Below are 10334 nucleotides of genomic sequence, written 5' to 3'. Positions count from 1 at the left end.
CACAAATTAAATATCATTTAATCGCTCACTTCCGATTCCGTGAGCTCTTTTATATTTCAGAACCCTATTATCTTTGACTAGGAACGTTGCAAAAATATGTTAGCTTTTCTCTCCCACCTACTCTACCCGGTTAGCTTTTGAAGTCTTGCCAGTTTAATCTTTCTTGAATTTAGTTTTTATAATGTCATCCTCCAGTTCAAATCATCAATGACTCTCTTTTGTTAAAGCAGCAGTTCTCAGCTGGTGCTGCTTACTTCACCCCACCCCCAACCCCCGCTCGGGATCATTTGGCAATACTTGTGGCCATATTTGACTGCCATAACTAGGGCAGGGGGTGCCAGGAGTGCTGTTAAACATCCTACAGTGCACAGGACAGCTCCCTATAGAAAAAAATGATCTGGCTCAAAATGTCAAGGTTGAAAAACCCTGGTCTAAAGAATAATCGACAAATAATTAACTTGTCCTCATCTACACTTCATTTACAACTCCATGGGATTTTTACAATTTTTCCTCTTCGCCATTTCCCACCTTTGGGCCTTCGTTTATACATTTTCCTCCTTCATTGGTGTTTTCTTTTCTTACCTTGTCTTCTCATTAAAAAAAAAATCCCAATACCATCCAACTCTTAGTGTTCAGCTTTATTGCTATATCTTTCCTAGGACCCCATAACAATCCCAGTTGAAAGTGATGATCCTTTTTTCTGAATCCTGATGAGGATTTTTTGGTGTGTGTCTGTCTTACCATTTCTTGCCTTTTAATAGTTATTTATATAAATGCTTTTAATATTTATTAACCTTTACATTTATTTAAATAAAAACTTTATTGAGCTATAATTCACATACCATAAAATTCACCCTCGTAAGTATATAGTTAAGTGGTTTTTCGTATATTCACAGAATTGTGCACCCATCACCACTATCCAATTCCAGAACATTTTCATCACCCTCAAAAGAAAGCCATACCCATTAGCATTCACTCCCCATTTGCTCCCTCCCCCAGCCCCTGACAAGCACTAGTTTATTTTCTATGCCTATGTTTTAGTATTCTGGACATTTCATATGAATGGAATCATATGATAGGTTGTGACTTCTTTCACTTAACAAAATCTTTTTAGGATTAAAGACTATCTTGGGAAAAGCATGATATAAGATGTCTTATCCATATGACTGGCTTTTCACTTTGTAGTTACTGAGCAGTTTATTCAAGACTTTCCTGGCTTGTTTTATTCATCAACCCAGTCCCATTCATTTTTGATCTTTCAGAAATATGTTAATATTTCTTGTTTGTTGGCAAAACACCCTCCCAACCATTTCTTTACCACATTGTCTTCTCTGTAATGACTTTACTCCTTTTTATACTTTTTTATCAGCAGGGTTTGTAAAGTATTAGAGAAAAATATGTGAACAAATCTGCCATCTTGACAGAATTTTAAAGGCAAGAAAATTATCCTTTCTTGTTCAAATTTTCAAGTTCAGCTATGGCATTTGTGGAATAATTAATGCCATTAGTCAGGCTGTATTAACTATGATTTACGTTAAACCGTGGTTTATGTTAAAATTGGGATCTGACAAAAATGAGTGTCAAGTATATGGTGTTGATGGATATAATTAGGCTTCTCTGAGTGGACAAACATACTTAGAGCAAGAATTAAAGTGTCTGTAAAGTATTTGTATATGAGGATCTTGCTAATATAACCAAATTGGGCTTGAGGTCAGTACAAAATAATGTGTAGTCTGCGTTCTAACATTTTATTTTATTTTATTTTTATTTTTGGGGGTATAGTTGATTTACAATGTTGTGTTAGTTCCAGGTGTCCAGCAAAGTGAATCAGTTATACATATACATATATCCACTCTTTTTTAGATTCTTTTCCCATATAGGCCATTACAGAGTATTGAGTAGAGTTCCCTGTGCTATACCAGAGGTATTTATTAGTTATCTATTTTATATATAGTAGTGTGTATATGTCAATCTGCATTCTCCCATTTTAAAAGAAATGCAAATTTTAAACTTTTAACTGTGCACTCCATGGCTTCTTGAGATCATTTGGATTATTGGGGGAAAAAGCATTTCAGGCAGAGGCAACATTAAGCACAAAGCCCTCCCTGAACAAGGGACTTGCCTGCTTTGTTGAAAGAATAGTGATGAAGCCAACTGAGTTAAGGTGGAATGAAAAAGTAGGGGGAGATGTAGTCAGAGAAGAAATGTGGATCAGATCACATAGGTCCCCATATATCACAGTAAGGACATTTAACTTTTATTCTGAGTGACCTGGGGAGACATTGAAAGTTGTGAGTAGAGGAATTAGATTATATTTTAATAGAATCTCTATCTCTGCAGTTTGGAGAATACGCTGAATCTGGACAAACATATAAAACAGGGAAGGCAGTTAGGGGGTGACTGTAATAATACAGGCAAAAATAATTTTGTCTTGGACTGGGTTGTTGTGTGATAAACAACCAGATTCTGGATATGTTCTGAAGATACAGCAAATAGAATTTGCTGACAGATTTTGTGTAGAGTTTAAAAGAAGGAAAGACATCAAGGAGGATGCCTGAAGTGTTTGGTTGATAACTAAAAGGATGGAGTTGCCACTATATATGATGGGAAAGACTGGAGAGGGACAGGTCTGGAGTTTGTGGGAGAGGGGAAGATAGCTAGTTATCAGGAGTTGGGTTTTAGTCATTTTGTTTGAATTGCCTTCCAAGTGGATTTGTTGGGCAGGCATTTGGAATTCAGAGGAGAGATTCTGATTGGGGATGTAAATTTAGGAGTCATTAGTGTGTGGATAGTACTTACAGCCCTGAGACTGGATGAGACCAACTACAGGAAAAGTGTAGATGAAAGAGAAGCGATCAGGGACTGAGCTCTGGAGCACTCCAGAATCTAGATGTCAGGAGATAAGGAAGAACTGGCAAAGGAGGCGGGAAAAAAGGAGAAAAAGGCAAGTGAGCGTGGAATCTAGCTCCTCATTAGATAGTAAGCTGTGTAGGGACAGGAGTCCTACGTGCTTGTTCAGGTTGTATCCTTTTCTAGCATCTCATCCACAGGAAGCAATAATCTGTACTGACTGAATAAATAAAACAATGTCATCACTGCATCGATAGCTTGTATATGAAGCAGAGAGCAGAGAGGAAGAGTCTTCCTTTTCATATCCACGTGTCTCTTCCAGATGTCTTCCTGTTATTCTCACTCTGGTGGCTCTAGCCCTGAGAGGCAGCAACTGGTAATTCCTTTATTCTTCTAGATCACGTAGGACAAGGTGTTGTGGGGACCAGCTTCCTGTGCTTCTTCTAAGACTCATGGAAGATAATCAGCCTGTGCGTGCGTCCTCAGGGAGGAAGAGAGGGCTTAGGTCTTTTCTTCTAAGCTTTCCACGTTTTCTTTTCTCTCGGTCCAACACATTGTCCTAGTTGATGCTTTTGTGTTTTGGAAGAGAGTCACTTATGCCCTCTCAAAGAGACATCCACAACTGCATCAGTCTTCTGAGCCCTCAACTTAGCACCACTTGCAGCACTGAGCACCCCAACAAAGAACCCCATGAGTCATTTTCATCCTGTTACTCTGGTAATATTGTAATATGAGTAGAACAAAGTGATTTCCTTGGTGGTGCCTAGAAACTGTGTATGTTGACCTAGTTACAAATGTTCTCTGCATGGTGCAATACTACACAGCATGGAAGATTTATTCGAACATATATTTTAGAGTAAAATGATATAATGAAAAATAAAACTCAGAATTTTACTTTCAAAGTTTTTGCCAAAGGAAAAAATAACAAATTCAATTCATGAGGCTCATAATTCTCAATAAAAAGGCATAGAAAGTATAAGAGAATACATTTTTGAGCTTTAGTTTGCAACAGTTCACATACTACTATGACCATTCTTAAAGTTGTTGGAGAGATGGTGATGACAAATATGGTAGCCTAGGTGTGTTCAGGCCATCAACTGACTGAGGCAGATCCAAATTTTGAAGGAAAAAAAGCAAAACAAACCAAAGAAAAAGTTATCTTCAGAAGAACCAAACCACTGTCCTTCTTCAGTTGCTTGCATTCTTATGAAGATGTCAAGCATCTTCGTGATCATGACTTAGAACATCCTTCCATTTACTGCTTTAAAAGTTGCTAGGGCTTCCCTGGTGGTGCAGTGGTTGAGAATCTGCCTGCCAATGCAGGGGACACGGGTTTGAGCCCTGGTCTGGGAAGATCCCACATGCCGCGGAGCGACTGGGCCCGTGAGCCACAACTACTGAGCCTGCGCGTCTGGAGCCTGTGCTCCACAACTAGAGAGGCCGCGATAGTGAGAGACCCGCGCACTGAGATGAAGAGTGGCCCCCGCTTGCCGCAACTGGAGAAAGCCCTCGCACAGAAATGAAGACCCAACACAGCCAAAATAAATAAATAAATAAATAAATAAATAAATAAAAATGAAGTGGGAAATGTTCCTTCCTCCTCTATTAAAAAAAAAAAAAAGTTGCTAAAGTGTGAAAGTAAACTACCTAGAGCGGTGGGATAGGGAGGGTGGGAGGGAGGGAGATGCAAGACGGAAGAGATATGGGGACATATGTATATGTATAACTGATTCATTTTGTTATAAAGCAGAAACTAACACACCATTGTAAAGCTATTATACTCCAATAAAGATGTTAAAAAAAATAAAATAAAACCGAAAAAAATAAAGGTATTATTTTGCTTACCCAAAAAATAAAAAAATAAAAAATAAACTAGATCTGGATTTCTAAATCTACATTAGTATGTTATTGAGCACAAGAATGGTAAATGCGTAAAGCATGTGTCAAATTTCTCAGTTAATCCCTTTACTTCATAAAGGCAACTTTCATTCAAGGAGTCCCTAATGAGGGTGAAGCTGCACATTGTTATCTTACTAATTTTGATTTGCAAATTTCTGATGATCAACTTTACATAAATACATGTAATATCATGAGACAAATATGAGAAATAAATATTTCTTTTTCTGTAGATCTTATGCTTTCTAAAATAGGCTGAAGGGTTTCCTTTCTCCAATTTAGAAAATGCATTGGGGTTATATTTTAAAAGTAACACTTATGCAATTGGTTACCAATTCTTGATGAAATCTAAGAAAAGAATGGAGCATTTGCATTTGGTCAAAATGATTTTCAAACTTCCTCAAGGTTAATCAAACTTAATCAAAGAGTCTTCTGTCAAATGAGATGCAGGCTGAATAAAAGTTCCCATATAGAACAAAATCTTTTTGTGTTTACTTTACACTAACTCATATTTTAATTTATCTTCTCTTCTGTACTTTGTTACAAAGTATTCTCAAGCTTTTGGGTCACTCTTCAATTCATGCATGTCAAATATTGTGCAAAACTTCTTTCTTGGATGATAGTTACAATGACTTAAAAAGCCATTTTTCTTTGGTTTTCTTTATTCTCATAAAATCAATGAAAAACATCAGAAGTTTGGGTTATTGGTTGTCCGAACAAAATGCAATAGAGTGGGTGGCTTAAACAACAGAAATTTATTTTTGCACAGTTTGGAAACTAGAAGTCCAAGATCAAAATGTGGGTCAGCTCTGTTTTGGCAAGAGGGCTTGTAGATGTGTGCTCACATAACTTTCCTTGGTGTGTTTATTTGGAGCGATCTCTCTATTTTCCTCTTCTTATAAAGCCACCAATCCTATTGGATCAGGACTCTACTTGTATGAACTCATTTAACCTTAATTACCTCCCTAAAGCCCATCTCCAAATACAATCACAATGGGGGTTAGGGCTTCAACATATGAATTTGGGGGAGACACAATTCAGTCCATAGTACCGATATAGCATCAGACCTAATGATATCAATATTCCCAGTGGTTTAGTATCCTGCACAATGTTTCAGTTTCTACAAGCAACATTTACAGAGCATGTACTCTGTACCTGACACTGTGCTAGACCTGGAGTGTTATAAAGGTGAACAAGAGTCTTCTGCCTAGAAGTTTACAGTCTAATGGGTGAGATTGACGTACATACCCACAAACATCATAATACCATGTGAGAAGCAAATAGAAATGTGCACATGCTAATTCAGCAAAAAATTTCTCTCTATACTATATTTCCCATCAGTATATCTTAATTCATGATATATATATTTTTACATAGTAGCAGTCCATTTATTTCTGCTCTGACCTCTGATATAGCATGTATTGCCCATTGAGCCACAAGAAACCTATATTATGTTTTAGGTAGAGCATTTTATTTCTGAGCTGCCTTAGGATTTTGTGCCAGAAGTTTTGCTTGTTTCAGTGACTGTGGCAAAGGCTATCCTTGTGGCATCATTTCTCTTCAATCTTTTCTCTTCCTCGATATATGATTAGTATGATTTAGAATGCTTAGATCATTTTCACATCCTTGAAAAGTTAATTCATTTCCCCATCAACGGATAGGACTGATTTTTAAATTGAGGGATAGTTGATTTACAATATTTTGGTGTACAGCAAAGTGATTCAGTTCTTTTTCAGACTCTTTTCCATTATAGGTTATTACAAGACATTGAATACAGTTCCTTCTGCTATTCAGTAGGTCCTTGTTGGTTACCTATTTTATATATAGTAGTGTGTATCTGTTAATCCCAGATTCCTAATTTACCCCTTCCCTCTCCTTTCCCCTTTGGTAACCATAAGTTTGTTTTCTATGTCTGTGAGTCTATTTCTGTATTGTAAGTAAGTTCATTTGTATCATTTTTGAGGTTCTACATATAGGTCATATCATGATATTTGTCTTTTTCTGATTTACTTCACATAGTATGATAATCTCTAAGTCCATCCATGTTGCCACAAATGGCATCATTTCATTCTTTTTATGGCTGAGTAATATTCCACTGTATATATGTTCCACATCTTCTATATCCATTCATCCGTCGATGGACATTTAGGTTGCTTCCAAGTCTTGGCTACTGTAAATAGTGCTGCTGTGAACATTGAAGTGCAGGTATCTTTTCAAATTTGAGTTTTGTCTGGATATATGCCCAGGAGTGGGACTGCTGGATCATATGGTAACTCTTTTTTTAGTTTTTTAAGGAACCTCCATACTGTTCTTGATAGGACTGTTTTTAATTGGAGTTGAATCACTTGGCACTTCTGAAGAATATTTTCTCACAGATTTTTGAAATAAAATTAAACAAATGTTAAAGTTTTGCAATTGTGTCAATTTCTGTTTTGATGTAAAATGAAATTATGTGTGTCCATACATCAGTGTATTATGTAATTTATGCTTGGTAACCCTTTCATTGGTCACAATTAGTTCTGAAATCGTTGGTATCAAGAGTGGCCAAAAGACCACAGTTAATACACTTTTGAAACCCTCTTTAATATTGATGCCACCATCAGACCTTTTCAAGGCTGTTCTATGGTTAGTTTCCCAAGTGAGGCTGTTAAAGGTCAGGAGTACCCTGAGTTTACAAGCATTAAGCCTGGCTTTGTCCTACCAGCTTCCTCAGTGCTATTGTAAGTGTCGGGGTTTAAAACTCTTTCTATGTGTTTTGCCCTTTTATTTATTTTAGCCGGTGGACACACCTTTTCCTTTTTAAACTGGTATGTCGATGGCCTTTCCTTGTAATAACAGTTGACATAATTCTCTTGAGCTGAAAGAAAACACTATTAAGGAAAACGCTGGCTATTTCCAACTTTCTCAGACCTCTGTAAGGAGGAATGCAGGTCTCTACCAGGATCAGGTGGAGACAGAGCTACCAATGGGTACAACTAAGAATTTCAGGTTCTCAGGCAGAATTCTCTGTGCTTGGGATTTACATCTTTGCTCCTAGCCTGGGATGCAGAATTGGAACAATAATGAGAAATCATTTTTTTCACCTGTTGGATTTGCAAATGTTTTAAACAAGCAATAACAGCCATCGCTGGCAAATACTCAGGGATGTGAACGTTCCCTTACTTTGGTGGTAGGAATGTGAATTCCTCAACTGTCCTGGCACCAATTATTTGAATTAAAATTACTATACTTTATATAGCAATTCCAGTTCTTGAATTCTACCTTACATTAAAAAAATTACACCTGATAAAGGACTATGTGGACATAATGCTATTTGTAGTATGGTTTGTAGTGTCAAAAAACCATAAACAATTTGAATGTTCATGAGTAGGGAACTGAATAAATCATGGCACATGTGTGTGTGCATGCACAGGCACACACACACACACACACACACACACATGCACACACACACACACTGAAAAATGATATATTGGGATATATTAATGTCCCAAATGGGATGACTGTTCACAATATACAGTGAGATTTAATAAAGCAAATTCAAAGTAAAGTGAATAATATCAAGCTTAAAAAATCCCAAACCTAAAAATAGATTATGTAGTCCTTTTTTCCAGCTGGAACCATGGAGGGTGCAGAGAAGAAAAGATGGTTCCTGCTGAACTCCTAAAAAAGTGAAGGAATTTCACAGAGCTCAAGATCAGGCACCTGAGAAAGAAGTTTGCCCAAAAGATGTTTTGAAGGGCAAGGACAAATCTTATCTATGAAAAGGTAAGCCCAATCACAAGGAATATGGGCAGATGTACAGAACTGACACAAGAATGGTTAGGATGGAAAGATAAGCTGGCAACTTCCATGTACCTGCAGAACACATACTGGCATTTGTCATCACGATCAGTATCCATGGTGTGACCCCAAAGGTCTGAAAAGTGTTGCAGCTTCTTCATCATTGCCATATCTTCAGTGGTACCTTTGTGAAGATCAACAAGGCTTCAGTTAACATGCTGAGGATTGTGGAACCACATATTGCACATTAAATTGCCCTGACAGACAACACATTGATTGCTGGCTCTCTTGTTAAATTTGGAATCAACTGCATGGAAGATCTGATTCACGAGATCTATACTGTTGAACGATGCTTTCAAGAAACGAACAACTTCTGCTGGCCCTTCAAATGATCTTTCCCATGAGGTAGAATGAAGATGATGAAGATCATCTATTTTGTAGAAGGTAGAGATGCTGGCAACAGAAAAGATCAAATCAACAGGCTTATTAGAAGGATGAACTAAGGTGTCTACCTTGATTCGTTTTGTAATCTAGTCAGTTAATAAACAGTGACTGCTTTCAAATTGAAATGTAAAACAAACATCCCCCCCCGAAAAAAAACCAAATTATGTGATTAACAAAAGAGAAAATGGGACAAGTATACATCCAATTCTTCACATGTGTTAACTATGGGAGATATGGGGAATTATTTACTTGTCATTCATTCATTTATTCATTATATTAAAAAAGGGAAGACACAGAGAGTAGAAGAAAAGAGGTGGAACACTCTTCTGGTGTTGGATGTTGGGTGAGAAGAGGGCTGGACACCAATATGGCAGTCAACCTCATTATCTCCTCCCTAAATGGGAGCAGGGAGCTTCCTCTTACTTTTTAAGCACAGAGGTTTGGAGAAGGATGTTTCCTGAGAAGGAGGAGAATGGCTGGACCACCCAAATTGCTTGCACTTAATGACAGCCCCTCTCCCTTGTACAGTTGTCTTTAGGTTGCCCAGTGTAGCTCTTTTCACAGCTATGTGCAACCATTCAGTAATATCTTGCCTCAGAAGATGTTCTGCCCTTACCAGTGACAAGCTCAAGCTCCTAGGGTGGGGAGGATGAGGGCAGCATAATGTTATTGATGGATGAAGGTACATCTACTCCAGGTATGAGTCAAAACTTCCAGATGAGTCAAGAAATTTGCCCCATATCCATGCTTCCCTCCTCATCCCACCCACAGAGCTAGGCACCAATCTGTGTGTGGGTTTGACTGCCAAAGATTTGCTAGGAGAAGAATATAGTAGGATAATGTTTGAAGCTATTAATCCATACTTTTTCTTCTCCCTGTATATATCTTTTCATCTCTCTGTTCCTCCTCATTTAAGCAGATCCTGGGGAAGTGTGAGGCAGGATATTGTTTCTGGCTATTAATTGCCAGTGACTGAAATTTGAAGGAGAAATCAGGCAAGATTGCCAGAAAAGGCAAAAAGAAAGAGAATATGGACCTCGACCAAGTAAGTGTCTGGGCCAGAGATATGATGGGGGGTGAAATTTTCCAAGCTAGAAAGTGCTTCCCATAGGAATAGGGAAGTGTAGGGAGGAGGTGAAGTGAGGAGTCTGTAGGAGCAAGGAGATCGGGTCAGTGCCTGATTTCCAACTATGTTAAGAAGGGAGTGGTAAGACTCCATGCAGAAAATGGATGCTTGGTATTGAAACAAATGAAACTAAGAGGATCCATTTCTCCAATGGCAGACATTTTGGTATTACAAAAAATGTTGCAATGAATTATCCTTGTGTCCCTGTACTAGATGTTTTTGGAATTTATATTTT

The 10334-nt window shown here is 37.8% G+C and overlaps 1 pseudogene; it reads left to right on the top strand.

Moving 5' to 3' along the window:
* Positions 1 to 8418: 8418 nt before the first annotated feature.
* On the top strand, positions 8419 to 9032 carry LOC118894740 (annotated as a pseudogene).
* Positions 9033 to 10334: the final 1302 nt, after the last annotated feature.

Source organism: Balaenoptera musculus, chromosome 4, assembly GCF_009873245.2.
Source record: "Balaenoptera musculus isolate JJ_BM4_2016_0621 chromosome 4, mBalMus1.pri.v3, whole genome shotgun sequence".
NCBI classification, from domain to species: domain Eukaryota; kingdom Metazoa; phylum Chordata; class Mammalia; order Artiodactyla; family Balaenopteridae; genus Balaenoptera; species Balaenoptera musculus.
Note: the sequence above shows the minus strand (reverse complement) of the source record. Positions and strands in the feature narration are given on the sequence as shown.